The sequence below is a fragment of the Octodon degus genome, unplaced genomic scaffold (genome assembly GCF_000260255.1).
Source record: "Octodon degus isolate 3935 unplaced genomic scaffold, OctDeg1.0 scaffold00067, whole genome shotgun sequence".
Taxonomy (NCBI): domain Eukaryota; kingdom Metazoa; phylum Chordata; class Mammalia; order Rodentia; family Octodontidae; genus Octodon; species Octodon degus.
This window is the reverse complement of record NW_004524643.1, coordinates 6,228,663-6,241,764: the sequence shown is the minus strand read 5'-3', so window position 1 is coordinate 6,241,764 and position 13,102 is coordinate 6,228,663. Positions and strand designations below refer to the sequence as shown.

The 13,102-nt window shown below is 48.9% G+C and overlaps 1 protein-coding gene across 7 annotated transcripts in view; it reads right to left on the bottom strand.

The window, feature by feature from the left end:
• Arntl (aryl hydrocarbon receptor nuclear translocator like) overlaps nucleotides 1-13,102 on the bottom strand; it is a 95,694-nt gene that overhangs the window by 82,342 nt on the left and 250 nt on the right. The gene's annotated exons all lie outside the window — the stretch shown is intronic.

Below are 13,102 nucleotides of genomic sequence, written 5' to 3'. Positions count from 1 at the left end.
GATTCCCTGCGGCACCTGGGTGCAACCCAGCTGCATGTGCCCTGGTGTGCACAGTGGCCTAGATTCTGATCCCTGACCCAGGCATCCACCCAGCTCTTGTGGCACCAGCTTGAACCTACTACTCAGCCCCTGCCATTGCTACCACAATAGTGGGCGGCTAGCTTTTTCCAGTGCTTCTGCTCCTTTCCATCCTCAGCCTCCAGCTAAAGGCACTTCCCAGCTACATACAGCCATGACAAAAGTCTGGCCACCAGTGAAAGAGAATGCGCTACTTCGGGGATGTGTGCCCCTAAGTCTTTCCCTGGCAGAGGGAAGCTGTTTATACCCTCAGCCATTAAGTGGAGCCACCTGTTAAAGACAACATGTGTGGTTCTTCTCTAAATCAGTACGAGAGAGGAATCACCTTCCACGTGGTTTCAGCCATTGTGAGCCCATGGGTCTCTTTATTAGAGGAACTTACCCAAGAAGCCCAACAGAGACCAATTCTGCACTCCCTGACAGAGCCCCCCCCCATTAAACTTTAAAGAAGATATTGAGACCTTCCATTTCATTTCATGGAAAACTTTTTGAAAAATGAAATCATCAGGACCTCAAAGGTGACTTATGCTCAGGTCACAGGAAAAACTGAGAGGACCCAGAAAAGCAAATCAGCCTCCTACAGAAACAGCAGGGGAGAAGGACAACTGCGACCAGTGCGCTCTCGCTCAGCAGCTCACTCCATTCCTAGAAAAGGCACTGGAAGTCGAAATGATGCAAGCCAAGGCTAATGTCTCCATGGCAACTGTTATAATAGGAGCTTGTGTTCCTGACCAAGAACTTGATGGTCAACTTTTTAAAGCACTTATATAAACTCCATACTTTAGCATCTTGTAAAGTCTTGGTGCTTTTACAGGTAGACGGGCTGCTGGCTCAGTAATACAACACAAAAGACAGGTGTGTTCTCTACACCACGCGGAGTAGACACAAATCAATTAAACAGCACAACAGTCATGTGGCATTTTATTTACTGACTTAGTAACAGTGCATAGCACACGATAGTTCACCTTAATAATTCCCACTGTGAATCAACACACCTATGAACCTCCTCAGTGGAGAAAGCAATGAGAAAACTTGGGAAGGGAGTGGAAGTTAAACTCATGCATAAGGAGGCATTTTAATGACAGTAGAGAGACTGCTTTGGGTCCATTTTTTTTTTTTTTAAAGCATTCCTGGGCAGAATGCAGTCTCCTCTAGGATTTCAAGATGGTTAGAGTGAACTCAAAGCTCTGAATCTGCCGGGGGACAGCTACAGCATTCCAGACAGAAGTTCAAATTCCCAAGGCTCTTTCCCTAGCCACAAAAGGGGATTTCAAAATTCCTGTCTCATAGGATTGTGATAAGGACCAAACAGGACGCTGCATATAAAAACCAGCCTGTGAGTCGCACAGGAATGTTAAATGTCAGCGTTTGAAAAGGCTCTGGCAAGGAGATTTTGAAGAGCATCACCCTGCAATCCAAGAGCAGACTACATTCTGCCCAGCAATTCTTTAAAAAATGGACCTACAGCAGTCGCTTTGCTGTCATTAAAATTCCTCCATATGCATTAGCTGGCACGACTTAGTCTTTCTGCTGCACTCATCTCTGGCATCCATTTGCTCTCTAGCCAGAAGACAGAGCTGTCGACAGGCTGGCAGTCAGGGGCTGGGAAGCAAAGAATCCTGTAATGCCAGCATTCTGGGAAGCTGAGGCAGGAGGATTGTGAGTTCGAACCAGCCTCAGCAACCCAATGAGCTATTGAGACCCTGCCTCAAAATAAGCAATAAAAATGGTCAGTGTTAACTCAAAAGAAAAATGTAGTGATCTAAAGCTATTGTGTAGCAAGACATCTACCAACCAAAAACGTGTCCCGAAGATTCACTGTACTATCAGAAACCTCAAGGTTGAGGCAGAAGGGATGTCAGGGTGGCGGAAGAGCTGCGGCTGTAAAGAGCACAACTCTAGAGTGGGACTGTCTTGGCTTTGAGTCACAGCTTCTCCACTTTGCACGCATCAACCGAGGGCCTCTCAGTCTCAGACACCCTAACTAGAAAGTGGGACCTGCGTGTCCCTGCCCATGGGGATGCTGGGAAAAATAAGGAAGGAAAGGCATGTTACCACCCAGCACAGATCTTGGCATATGGTAAACAATCAAAGGTTGGGTAGCCCCGTTAATAGTAATAAATACATATGTATTGCTGACAAAAATGAAGGTTTGGCAGCTCTCCAGTCAAAGCTTTGCTTCAGGCTTTGTACCGGATATTACCTGGACAGCATGCAGACTCATCCATTACTCCCTCAGGCTAATCAAGGTTCTTCTGGATTTCTGCCTAATGCCTCAGGACAGGTAGAACATCCAAGAATGCTGGGCAGGCCAGCTGGCTAAATCCTGACACTTGGTTTTCTGGCTCATGGCTGCCCATCACTGTCCTGAGAGACAGTCTCAGAAATGAGCAGATTCCCATGGATAGCTGTGCCTAACCTTTCCATCCAGGCCCAGCCCTGTGGTTCGCCATCTGCACGGGTCAAATGCGGAACTCTAAAACATTTAGCAAAGCGCTGTGTGTCAGCACCCTTCTGGTGGACAGCACCACATTCCTCACTAGAGCTCTTCTTTCTGGCCCTCCCAGGCAGTATCTCTGAAGTCCCGATCACCTTCTTTCTCTATTAAAACTTCACTGCTGTTCCCTGAAGGCAAACAACACTACTGCTTCAAGACTCATTTTCTTTCCTTATTTTTCCCAAGTATCAAAACCCACATTACAGGGCCAGCCAAATAGCTCAGCGGATTAAAGCACCTGCAAGCAGGTGCAGGGACCAGAGTTCAATCCCCGGACCTGCCGTGCCGGCCCCATCCCTGGGGTGTGCTGGGACAGCAATTGAGACTGGGTGTACGCCTGTAATCCCAGCTCTTGGGAGGCTGTAAACAGGCGGATCACTATGAGTCTGATCTAGTAGTGAAACCCTATCTATACACGCTGTAGACCCTTCCCCCCCCAAAAAAAAAAAAAAAAAAAAAGACCCACATTATCAGCAGCTGGACAAGGATTCTCATACCCAGCCCACAGAGGAGTCAGGCTTACTTCGAAACATTACATAATTTGGGCTGGGGTATATGGTGATTAGCTAGAGGAAGCAGCCTGCAATGCAGGTTATTGGACTCCTAATCCAGCACAATTTCCAGAAAAATGTAGCTATTTGTTTTTAAACATTTAGTCTTCCACAATGGTGCTTTGCTGCTGAAGAATTCATTAACTTAGGTATCTCGGTCACACCACAGTGAAGATTCACATACTTAAAAGCCACTCACATAGGCAGATGTTCACGACACTCTAGAAATCTAAAGGGTGACAATAACAGCCATGCCAATTAACATAATTGTCAATTACTTCCAAGTTCTGGCTTCCTCTCTCTTTCCACCTGGATTCATCTTGTAGCTTGCTCTCAGACCTCGGCTATAGTTAGCTCTCTGCTCCAACCTGCCTGCAAAGCTAACACTGGGCTCCTCCTCTAGGGGGAATTATTTCATCCCACAGCAGAATAAGTTTCAGGTAGCCCTGCTGCCTACCAGTCTACCTCACCAGGCCAACTGTGACTTATCACTCAACCTCAGCATTTCCTCATCTGTGAAGTGGTGGATTGAGCCGAACGGTCCTGCCCACTTCTGGCTCACAGCTCTTAACATGCACCTCAAGTCCAAATGGTACATCTGGAGGTTGCTTTCTCCCTTCTATGATCTTCACAAAGATCACTCTAGTCCCCAAATTCCTGTGACACTCATGACTTACACCTCATTGCACGTGGCACGGCACATGGCCTAGGATGACTGATTGATTGACTGATGGATGGATTTAGTACAGGGCTTCACTACACAGCTCAGACATGTAGTGATCCTCCTGTCTCAGCCTCCCCAGCACTGGGATAACAGGCACGCACAACCAGGCCCAACTTTGGTGGCTGGCACAGCGTGCCCAGGGTTCTTGGACTGGCACAACATGCAGTACTAGGGATTGAACCCAGGTCCTTGCACTTGCCAGGCAGGTGCCCAGACTGCTGAGCTATCTCCCCAGCTCCATGGAATGATCTTTAAGGATCTGAAACATCAACTAAACTGCTCTCCCTTTGTAGCTAGAATTGTGCCAGCCATACAGCCCTTCAGATACATGTTGAATGAATAAATGTGCTGTACTATGCTCAAATAAGTATACACTGTTTCCTTTTAGTTCATGTGGGTCAGCTACTGCTTTGCTGCACTTTGGAGCCAATTAAAGATAACATAACGATGAATATCAACAGGGCAGGAACCACTATGACCAATTAACTCCTCATCATCAGTAAAAGACTGGTATCTGGCCAACGTGAAAAACAAGAAAAACACAGATATTCAAAGGAAACAGTAAACTCAACTCCAAAGTACCATGTAAACCCAAGCTTGGGAGCCTATACTATTAAAGGGTAGAGGAAGTTTGAGGTTTTCCCAAAGCTGAATTCACGTGCTGAAGGAACAAACACACTTTTATTGAGTGACTATTCTACACAGACACTGCCTTAGTTACCGTGAATACAGCAGGGAATAAAACAGATGACATGCCTGCTCCTATTCCAGCAGCTGACGAGGGAAGTCAGGCACAATGCCACCCTCAGGCTTCAATGTGAAGTCCACAACGCAACAACCTCTTGGGCCAACTTTGGCTATGGAAGGGGGGAATGGGTCATGCCGCGCACAACTGACTGGACAGAGGCCGCGCTGAAAGTGCTCAGTCACTCCCCAGGAGGCCTCCCTCACCCTGGACTCCAGCGGGGCATCCCAGTCCAGCACTCTGCACCTCAGTCACTTCAAGAGTGCTAGCTAAGCTCTGCCACTGGTGTCATTTAAATATCAAACCTCTCAAATAGCAAAGTGGCTCAGGATGCCAAAAACAAAACTCAAGGTGAGAAAGGAGGGGTGGTTGTACAGGATCAAGCAGTTTTCACCACTGCAAAACCTTAGGCTCCTTTCTCCTTCCAAGCAGAAATCTCTTCTATCATCTGATGCCTTGAATTTTTTTTTTCTTCCAGCAGGATACTGAAAATAGCTTTGCATTTAACATTTAAAATTGCTTTTGATCCCACTCTTTCAGCTCTGTTCTCTCCTGCAAACTCATTCCATTCCCCGAGGGCACTTGTAAGTGTATTTCATAAGCAAACAAACCCTTGTCACCATTTTTCATCCCTAAGAGTTAAAAGGAAAAATGATTTACATAATTATATGGGAGATAAGTTAGCCAAGAACACAGGAATCTTATCTGGACCAAAAGTTCTAGGACAAAATTTCTTTCAACTCATCAAGAAAGACAGCAGATCAAAATCAAGGTTCCTGCTGAAAAGTGGACCTGCTGAGCAGTGCACAGGGGGACCTCTTTCCTGGAGCTCCTTATTTGCATGCCACGCGAAGGGACTGGAGGTGGCCCCTGGAGGCAAGGTTAAACAATGAAATCGGAGTACACTTTCCTGCTAAGGTGATTTGATAGTGCAGAAAGACCTGTGAGATCTAAGTTCCCTGAAGGCAGCTCACTCACGGGCAGCAGCGGCAGCTGGGCCTTGCCCTCCACCCCACCCCATCAGGGTTCTCCCTACTCTCTGCTCTGCCCTTATGGTGTATAAAACAGAAGACTAAACCTCAACACCACAAGGTAAAACATTCTTTTCGTAAAACTTTCTGACAGACAGGAAAAATAGAAGAAGGGACGAAAGAGAACGGTAAATGCTAACAGTCAATAACTACGCTATACAGGTGAGGAGACCTAGCAAAAGAGGCTTAATTAACCCTGATAATGCTTTCATAGGAAGCAGTACAGTTTCAGCTAGTGTCACCATTATATGGCTTTGGTAGGCCTACCTGAGAACTGAGCCACTATTTTGTTCAGGTCATTTTTGGGTTTTTTTTTCCCCATATATAAAAATGTATGCCAAGTTTCCATCAATAACTTTACAAATAAACTTATAGCACAAAATGGGCTTTTTGGATAGTTGCATATATAAAACTGAATTTAAGTCTGAAAGCTCTGTACCAACTGACATAATTAAAGCAGTAGTAGTTGGTGACACATGCTAGGAGTACATTTACGAGGAAACTCTTCAAACCTTGAATTTGTTTATAGGCGGCACTGCATATAAGCAAACCATTATGTTTTATTAAAGGCCTTTTGAGCAGGATATAGTACACGCTGGTCAGACAGTGTGTAGCCAAGGCCAAGTGCCTTTCCAACCCTAGGCCTAGGCCATGGGGCACAGAAAGGAGACTTCTATACATCAGACTCTCCTACTCCACCTACTCTGCCTCCTTGTGCTCAGGAACATCAACACACTTCCTTTGTACTGGCTGTTCCCTCTTCGAGGGATACTTTCCCCCAAGTCTTTCCAAAGCTGAACTCAAATGTCACCTCCTCTGAGAGGTCTTCCCTGATGACTAGGCTAATGTACCCTCCTTGCCACCATGCATCATCACTATTGTTTGACTCTGATTGGTTTCTCTTCTGCGCCTACCAGCTGTTAACATATCCCAAGGTTCAGCAGCTGAGTCCTCCTACCGGGCCTGCTTGGTTCACTCCTGTATACTCAGGGCCAAGAGCAGTGCTATGCACACCCATGAACTTCACTGACCAAGTGATGAGCAGAGCCAGGTAGTGTGGAGCAGGGACAAGCTCATCAGGACTGAGGACAGAGGACATCACCATACCGTAAGTTGCTAAATATAAGAGATCACTGCTGAATGAATGGCTGGCAATAAAAGGAGGGGGATGGGAGGGTGAGGGAACTGACAGCAAATATCAGAGGAAGAGGCTTCACATAGAAGTGAGATTCAGGGGAGGCAGAGAGATGGAAGAGAGGCCTTCCCAGTGTAGGAACAGTGTGAGCCACGGCCCACAGCAAGAACCAACCTGAAGAGGTAGCTAAGGGAGGCCAAGGAGAGACAAGCATTTGAAACCTTAGGGCAGGGCTGAGTCCAGCAAGGGGGCCTAGGGGCAGGGCTGGTGGGAGGAACAGGGCCCATCAGGGGAGGCCTGGAGGAGTGGACACGGTGCTCAAGAAGGCCTTTGCTGCATTAAGTGGAGAAAGGGGCAGAGGGGAGTAAGTGATGGATCAGACGTGGACCTTGGTGGTGTAAGTGCGAGGAAGCAAAGAGAGCCCCTTGCCTCTCCTGAGGCAGAGACAGAGACAGAGACAGAGACAGAGACAGAGACAGAGACAGACAGACAGACAGACAGAGAGAGAGAGAGAGAGAGAGAGAGAGAGAGAGATTTCTCTCCCCCAAAAGGCAATTTCCACAGCCTCTCCAAGCAGCACCCATGGCAGATTCAGGACAAACCCTATGCATCCTGCCTAACACAGCATGCAGCACAAGCGGGTTTTGAACCCAGCTCTGAAGGCAGAACACACCTTTCCCTGCTTCCAGTTGGAAGGCAACTGTTTTGAGTATAGCCTCAGATTATTATTTTCTGATTCTCTGGAAAACAAAGTGGTATCTAACTTCACTGTGCAGTATATATTTGAACATTATATAACACATTTTTATGTAACAGGTTCTTGACATAAAGTAATGTTTCCCTTACCATCTAAATGTATTCAGGGGAACAACTGGTATTAAATATGTACAGAAATATGGATATGTACCAAGGGTGCAAACACACCAAGGCAGAGGGAGTTGGTCTTAGGGCTGAGGAGCTGGAGAGCAGATAATGGGGCGCAACTTCTGAAGAGGTCTCCTCCTGCAAGAGCTCTGCAGACAGCTCCATGACACCCAGGGGAAGGAGTTAAGTCTGCAGACTCTTGTCACACAGGGGCTGGCTCAGCCACGGGGCCACATCTGAGCAATGCCTCAGAAAGACAGGAGGAAGCAAGAGACGGTCACGTGCATTGCGATCTGAGAAAATGCTCAGACAGACCTGAGGATGACAGTCAAATGCGCATCCCTCGGACCCCTGGCTCTGCTCTAAAGGAGGGGGTACACTCCCTGCTTGTCAACAGTGAGACTGGCTTCAGTCACCGCAGGACTAGAGGGCTCTTGGCACAGTGCTCGGCACCCGGCACGCAGGTCCTAATGCAGCGACTCTCTCCCGGAAGGCATCTGCTACCACGGTGTGGAGCTGGCTCTGGAACCCTGCCTCACCCCACCCATCTGAGTGACCTTGGGCAGTTTATAAAACCTCCACACTTGTAAAGTGTGGATGATAATGGTGCCTACCGCAGGAGGTGGCTGTGAAAATTAAAGGAGTTAACAGGTCAGGGGCGACCAACCTATTTGCACACAGAAAGTGCTCAATAAATGTTAGCTGCTAGGACTGTAATTATTGTTGTTTCCATCTTGCACACAAGTGAAAGCTGTCTCACAGAAGCTAACTAATGTTTGCAGGCCACACATTTCCAACAGCAATGGAAGGAGTACATACACAAAAACCAAGGGACACAGTGTTAACCAGCATATTGAATTAGGCAGACCATCCATCCCCCTTTTTTTACCCAGGCTGGACAAACATGAGTTTATTTAAAAGGACAGCATGTACTCGAGTAAAAATCATTTTCCATCCTAAGCCAGCACTCAACATTCCCCTGAAGCAAAGATGACTAAAGCTAATCCAATCTCCTCTCTCCCTGAAGTCAAGGCCCCAACTCGGCCTGAGCCACTCCACACCCACTACACCCAGCACCCTCCCACCACTGGCTCCTCCCAGAAGGTCACCCTCTCCTCCCAGGGCTTCCTCTTCCTCCAGCTCTCTAACTAGGCTGCACACTGGACACAGATGTCCGGCAGGCTCCTTGTGCCTGTCATGGGGGAAGCCAAGATGAACTCCTTCCAAGGTACGCAGCATAGAGGAGCAGGTGAGACATCCCCAGAGAGAGCCCAACACAGAACAGAACCTAAGGGAACCGGAGGTGGGTCAAGGGTTGGGGACACAGTGGCCAGGTGTGGGGAGAAAAACCAAAAGGAAGAGTTAATCCTAAACAACCAAGCACCTGAGTATAGTCTTAAAAGCAGAGGAAGATTTGGAAGTGAGGTGCTCTGGGGGTGGGTTGTGGGGGATGGCAAGGGGCTGGTGGCTGGCCAGTCCTCAGCACACAGTAAGGACTGGTAGACAGCTGGGCTGGATAGGGACAACCCTGCCCATGAGGCCACGGAGAACAGGCAAAGCAACAAGGAACCACAACACGGACAGCCAACACTCAATGACTGTTTGTCATGAATAGGCTGCATTTCCAATATTTTGAGTACACATCCCTAAAGGCAGGGATGATCCCAGTTTTACTGAGGAAGACATCAGACATGTAAAAGAAAAGCAACCTGACCATAAGTCATAAAGCTAGCAGGGAAGTTAGATGTGGGATCCAGTTCCAGAGTCTGTGTTCAAAACCATCCCACCAAACTCCCTCACAGGACAGCTAGTGAGATGAAGGATATCAACTCGGGATGTCATGAGGACTCACTGGGACAGAGCTTGCAAGCTATTGGCAACCCAGAAACTTGAAGGCCAAAAATGCTAGTTACAGGCCACCTGTGTCTACAATGGATCTGCTTGCAGCTAAAGCAGGAGGAAGAGAGCAGGACCAGAGGGCTGAGGTGGCCACTGTGTAGATCACAGGCTAGGGCAAATGCCCCCCAGCAACACATGCAGGAGGAGAATCAGGAGAGCAGTAGGACCCAAAGGTAGAGTGAAGGGGCCCTTTCAAAGGGGGAACGATGGGAGAGATAAAAGCTGCAAATGGCCTAAGAACTGAGGAGTGAGAACAGGTCCCTGGAATTCAAGGCTTAACTTGTTTGGAGAAAACTATGAAAAGAAACATAAGGAAGGATGGTCAGGAGAGAAGCCAGAGGGCAGGTGCTAAAGATGGGGCAGCATAGGACGTGGGATGGAGTGGGGACAGACCTACAGATGCAAGGTCCCCTGCAGACACAGGTCAATGGCCAAGCCCACCACAGGCTCCCAGCATGCCTGCTTCTTCCTCTTCCGTCTTCATAGATGAAGACCGAGATTTTCCTCAAATTGGTGGAGAGGCTGAGGACAAATACCTCAAAAGATACTGTGATGATGGGACCCTGGCAGAGGTAGGAGGAAGTGGCAGCTGGCACTGGGAAGGGCTTCCTGTGTGCTGGGCGCTTCACCCAGACTGTCTCCCTTAATTCTCATAGGCTCCAAGCAGCCAGCTGTCACGATGCCAGAAAGGAGGGGCTTGAGGCCACAAGAATCAAGCACTTGTCCAAGGCCACACAGCCTGAACTTGAGTCCCAAGGCTTTCTGCCTCCAGAGCCCAAGTTCCTGTCCATTGTGAGAGCTCAGTAAGAGGAAACCTAGAAAGGATCCACTTTGTTTCTCTGAACTGGGAGGAAAGGAGGGGACAGCGGGGAGAGAGAGAGAGAGAGAGAGAATATGGGAAGACATACTAGGGGCACATAAGTCAGAGCAGGTCTTGTTTTGCAAGACAGAAAAGACATCGTATTTGGGCTAAGTTCCAGTGGCAACAATGAGAAAAAAGGCTGAAGAGTGGCATGGCTTGTGTCCCTTAGTGCCTACTAAATCTCAGGTCTAAAAAGGAAGTTTCATTTCCCTGTAAGTACTTTCTTTAGTTAGCAAGGTGCTAACAAATCACCGCCATCACTGTCACGCTGTAACAGCAGAAACCCCTTAATGCTGACTTTTCCCTACCTCCCTGAGAAGTGACGATAGAATTATAAATACAAGAAAGCTCACAGATGGAAGGCAACCCTTACACCAAAGAAAGATGCAACTTTTTTTTTACACATTCTTATGCACTTTTGTTCACGTAGCCATGCCTTCCAACTGCACTTGACCATCCTTCGCATGGAAACACCACTGAGACTGTTGGTATAAAAGGACAGATCTGCAAACGTGGCCACTTCCTTTTCCTCCTCTGGGGCATGCAAACCTCGTCTGCAAATAGCAGACAAACTTGGGAATAGTCATCATTTTATAAATCACTTGAAATGGATCCTTTAAAACACCATCTGTTGATCTGCTTAACTTTCCTAGGAAAATAGGACTTTAAGCTCAGATGTTCTGGAGGTTCAGGAGGTAAATGCCAGCTGAATTCAAGTAGACTGAATATTTAGAGATTTACAGAACTTTAGAGCAGAGGGAAACTTCGACATCACCTAATTCAGCTGTCTTACTGTCCATCTGAGGTGAATGAAGCTCAGAAAGGATTAGGAATTTGCTCTGATTGGCACAGGCAGGAAGGCTCCAATCTGAGCTAGAACCACCTCCTAACTCCTGGATTAGCTCTTCTCCCATTTTACATACTAGGACTTGGAGCAAGGTATAAATTTAACTACTGTTTTCACATCATTATTTACTGGCTACATCTACAGACAGACTCACAATGCCTCAAGCCAGCCTCAGCTCATCCAGGCAATTTCAAATCCTACTCTGGAAATTTCCAAGCCTTCAAAATCCGTTCACAAACTATTTTAAAAGATTTATCAATAAAGTGAACTCAGTAACAAAGCATAAGCCGAAAGATTAAACTATACATACATTTTTAAAATATCTTGAAATTTCATTGATATGGAAATCAAATTTAACAGCAGTGCTTTTTCTAAAAGTCTTGCAGGCATAGAGAACACGCATGAGATTATTCAAAACTGTTCAAGAGCAGCAATGATTATTTTAAGCTCATGATTCAACTGGTACATTAATTAAAAACTCCACCAGCCCAAATTGACAGATCCTGTTATCAATGGAACCAGAAGAATGAAAATAATAGTTGTCTTATAAAAATAGGTTAAAGGGAGGGCAGCAGCCGATGTCAGATGGACAAAAGAGAAGCAAATGTGTTGGAAAATGAGATATATCTAAAGGACATCTTTATGTATTAAAAAAAGAAAAAAATCCAAACATCCTGGAAAGTTGGCTACTGTTTTAAAAATGGTTCTTCATAAACACCGAATCTGATTTCTGGAAACCGAGGAAGAAAACTTGGCTCCCAATGTCTAGCTGTGGAGCATCGATGTAAGCAGGGAGAGCAGAGGTGAGCTCCCAAATGCCAAAACAAGGTCCGAGACCGCGATGGGATGGAGGTGGGCAACAAGAACGGGAACAGGGGTTCTGGAGTGAGGGATGTCAGCCTGGTCTCCCTCTGACCACGAATTTGACGGCGACGCCCGCTTCCAGCGCTGCCCTTCCTTCCCGAAACCGGCCGCCGCGTCTGGCACCTACACGCCCGCTCGCTCACGCCATCCCCAGGCGGCTGACATTCGCCCCCCAAGGTCGGCTTTCAGTTCCTCTCCACTTCACCCCGGCGCCTCGGGAGCTCCCCGGCTGTCAACACCCGGTGACAGCCAGACAGTCGGACACTTCGCCCCGACATCTGTCACGGCCGGGGCTGCAGCAGCCTCGCTCATGGCACACTGTGCGGGGCTCGGGGCTGCATGGGCTGGCGGTGGCGAGCACCTAAGAGCCAACCCCACGTCGTCCCCGCGCCGTCGCCACCTGCTCGTTGCCCCGCGGGGACCCCCCGGGCCGCCAGGACGCGGGTGCGCAAGCCCGACGGAAGTTCGAGGGCAGGGATCAGCCGGGGATTCCCGGGTCGGCGCCAGCCCTGCCGCCTGGGCCGAGGGCGCGGGCGGCCCGGACTCGGAGACCCACGGAGACGCCCTCCCCACCCCCACCGGGCTGCGGGCTCCTGGGAGGGAAGCGGGGTCAGGAGCCGCATCGCTCCCGGCGCCCTTGGGGGACAGCACCAAGGATGGGCCCCGCGGTACAGCCGCGGCTCTCAGGGTACGCCCGACTCGCCCTCCGCCTGGTCACAGCCCCAAAGGGCAGCTACCCCTTTAAGAGGCGCCGCGGAGCCCACCCGCCAGGTGGCAAGGCCGCCGGCAGCGTGGTTCTCGAAGGACCCCGTCCCAGGGCCGTGCGGGCGCCCGCGGCTCCTCTACCCGCCCAGGCCCGCAGCGCCGGCCCTCGAGGAGATTGGGGGCGGCGGGCGCGGCGCCTTTAAGGGGCGCAGCCTCCCGGGCCCGGGTGGGGGCGGGGAACGGGCACGGGCCCTTTAAGCCGGCAGCGGGCACGTCGGGCAGGGTTCCCCGCGGCCAGGC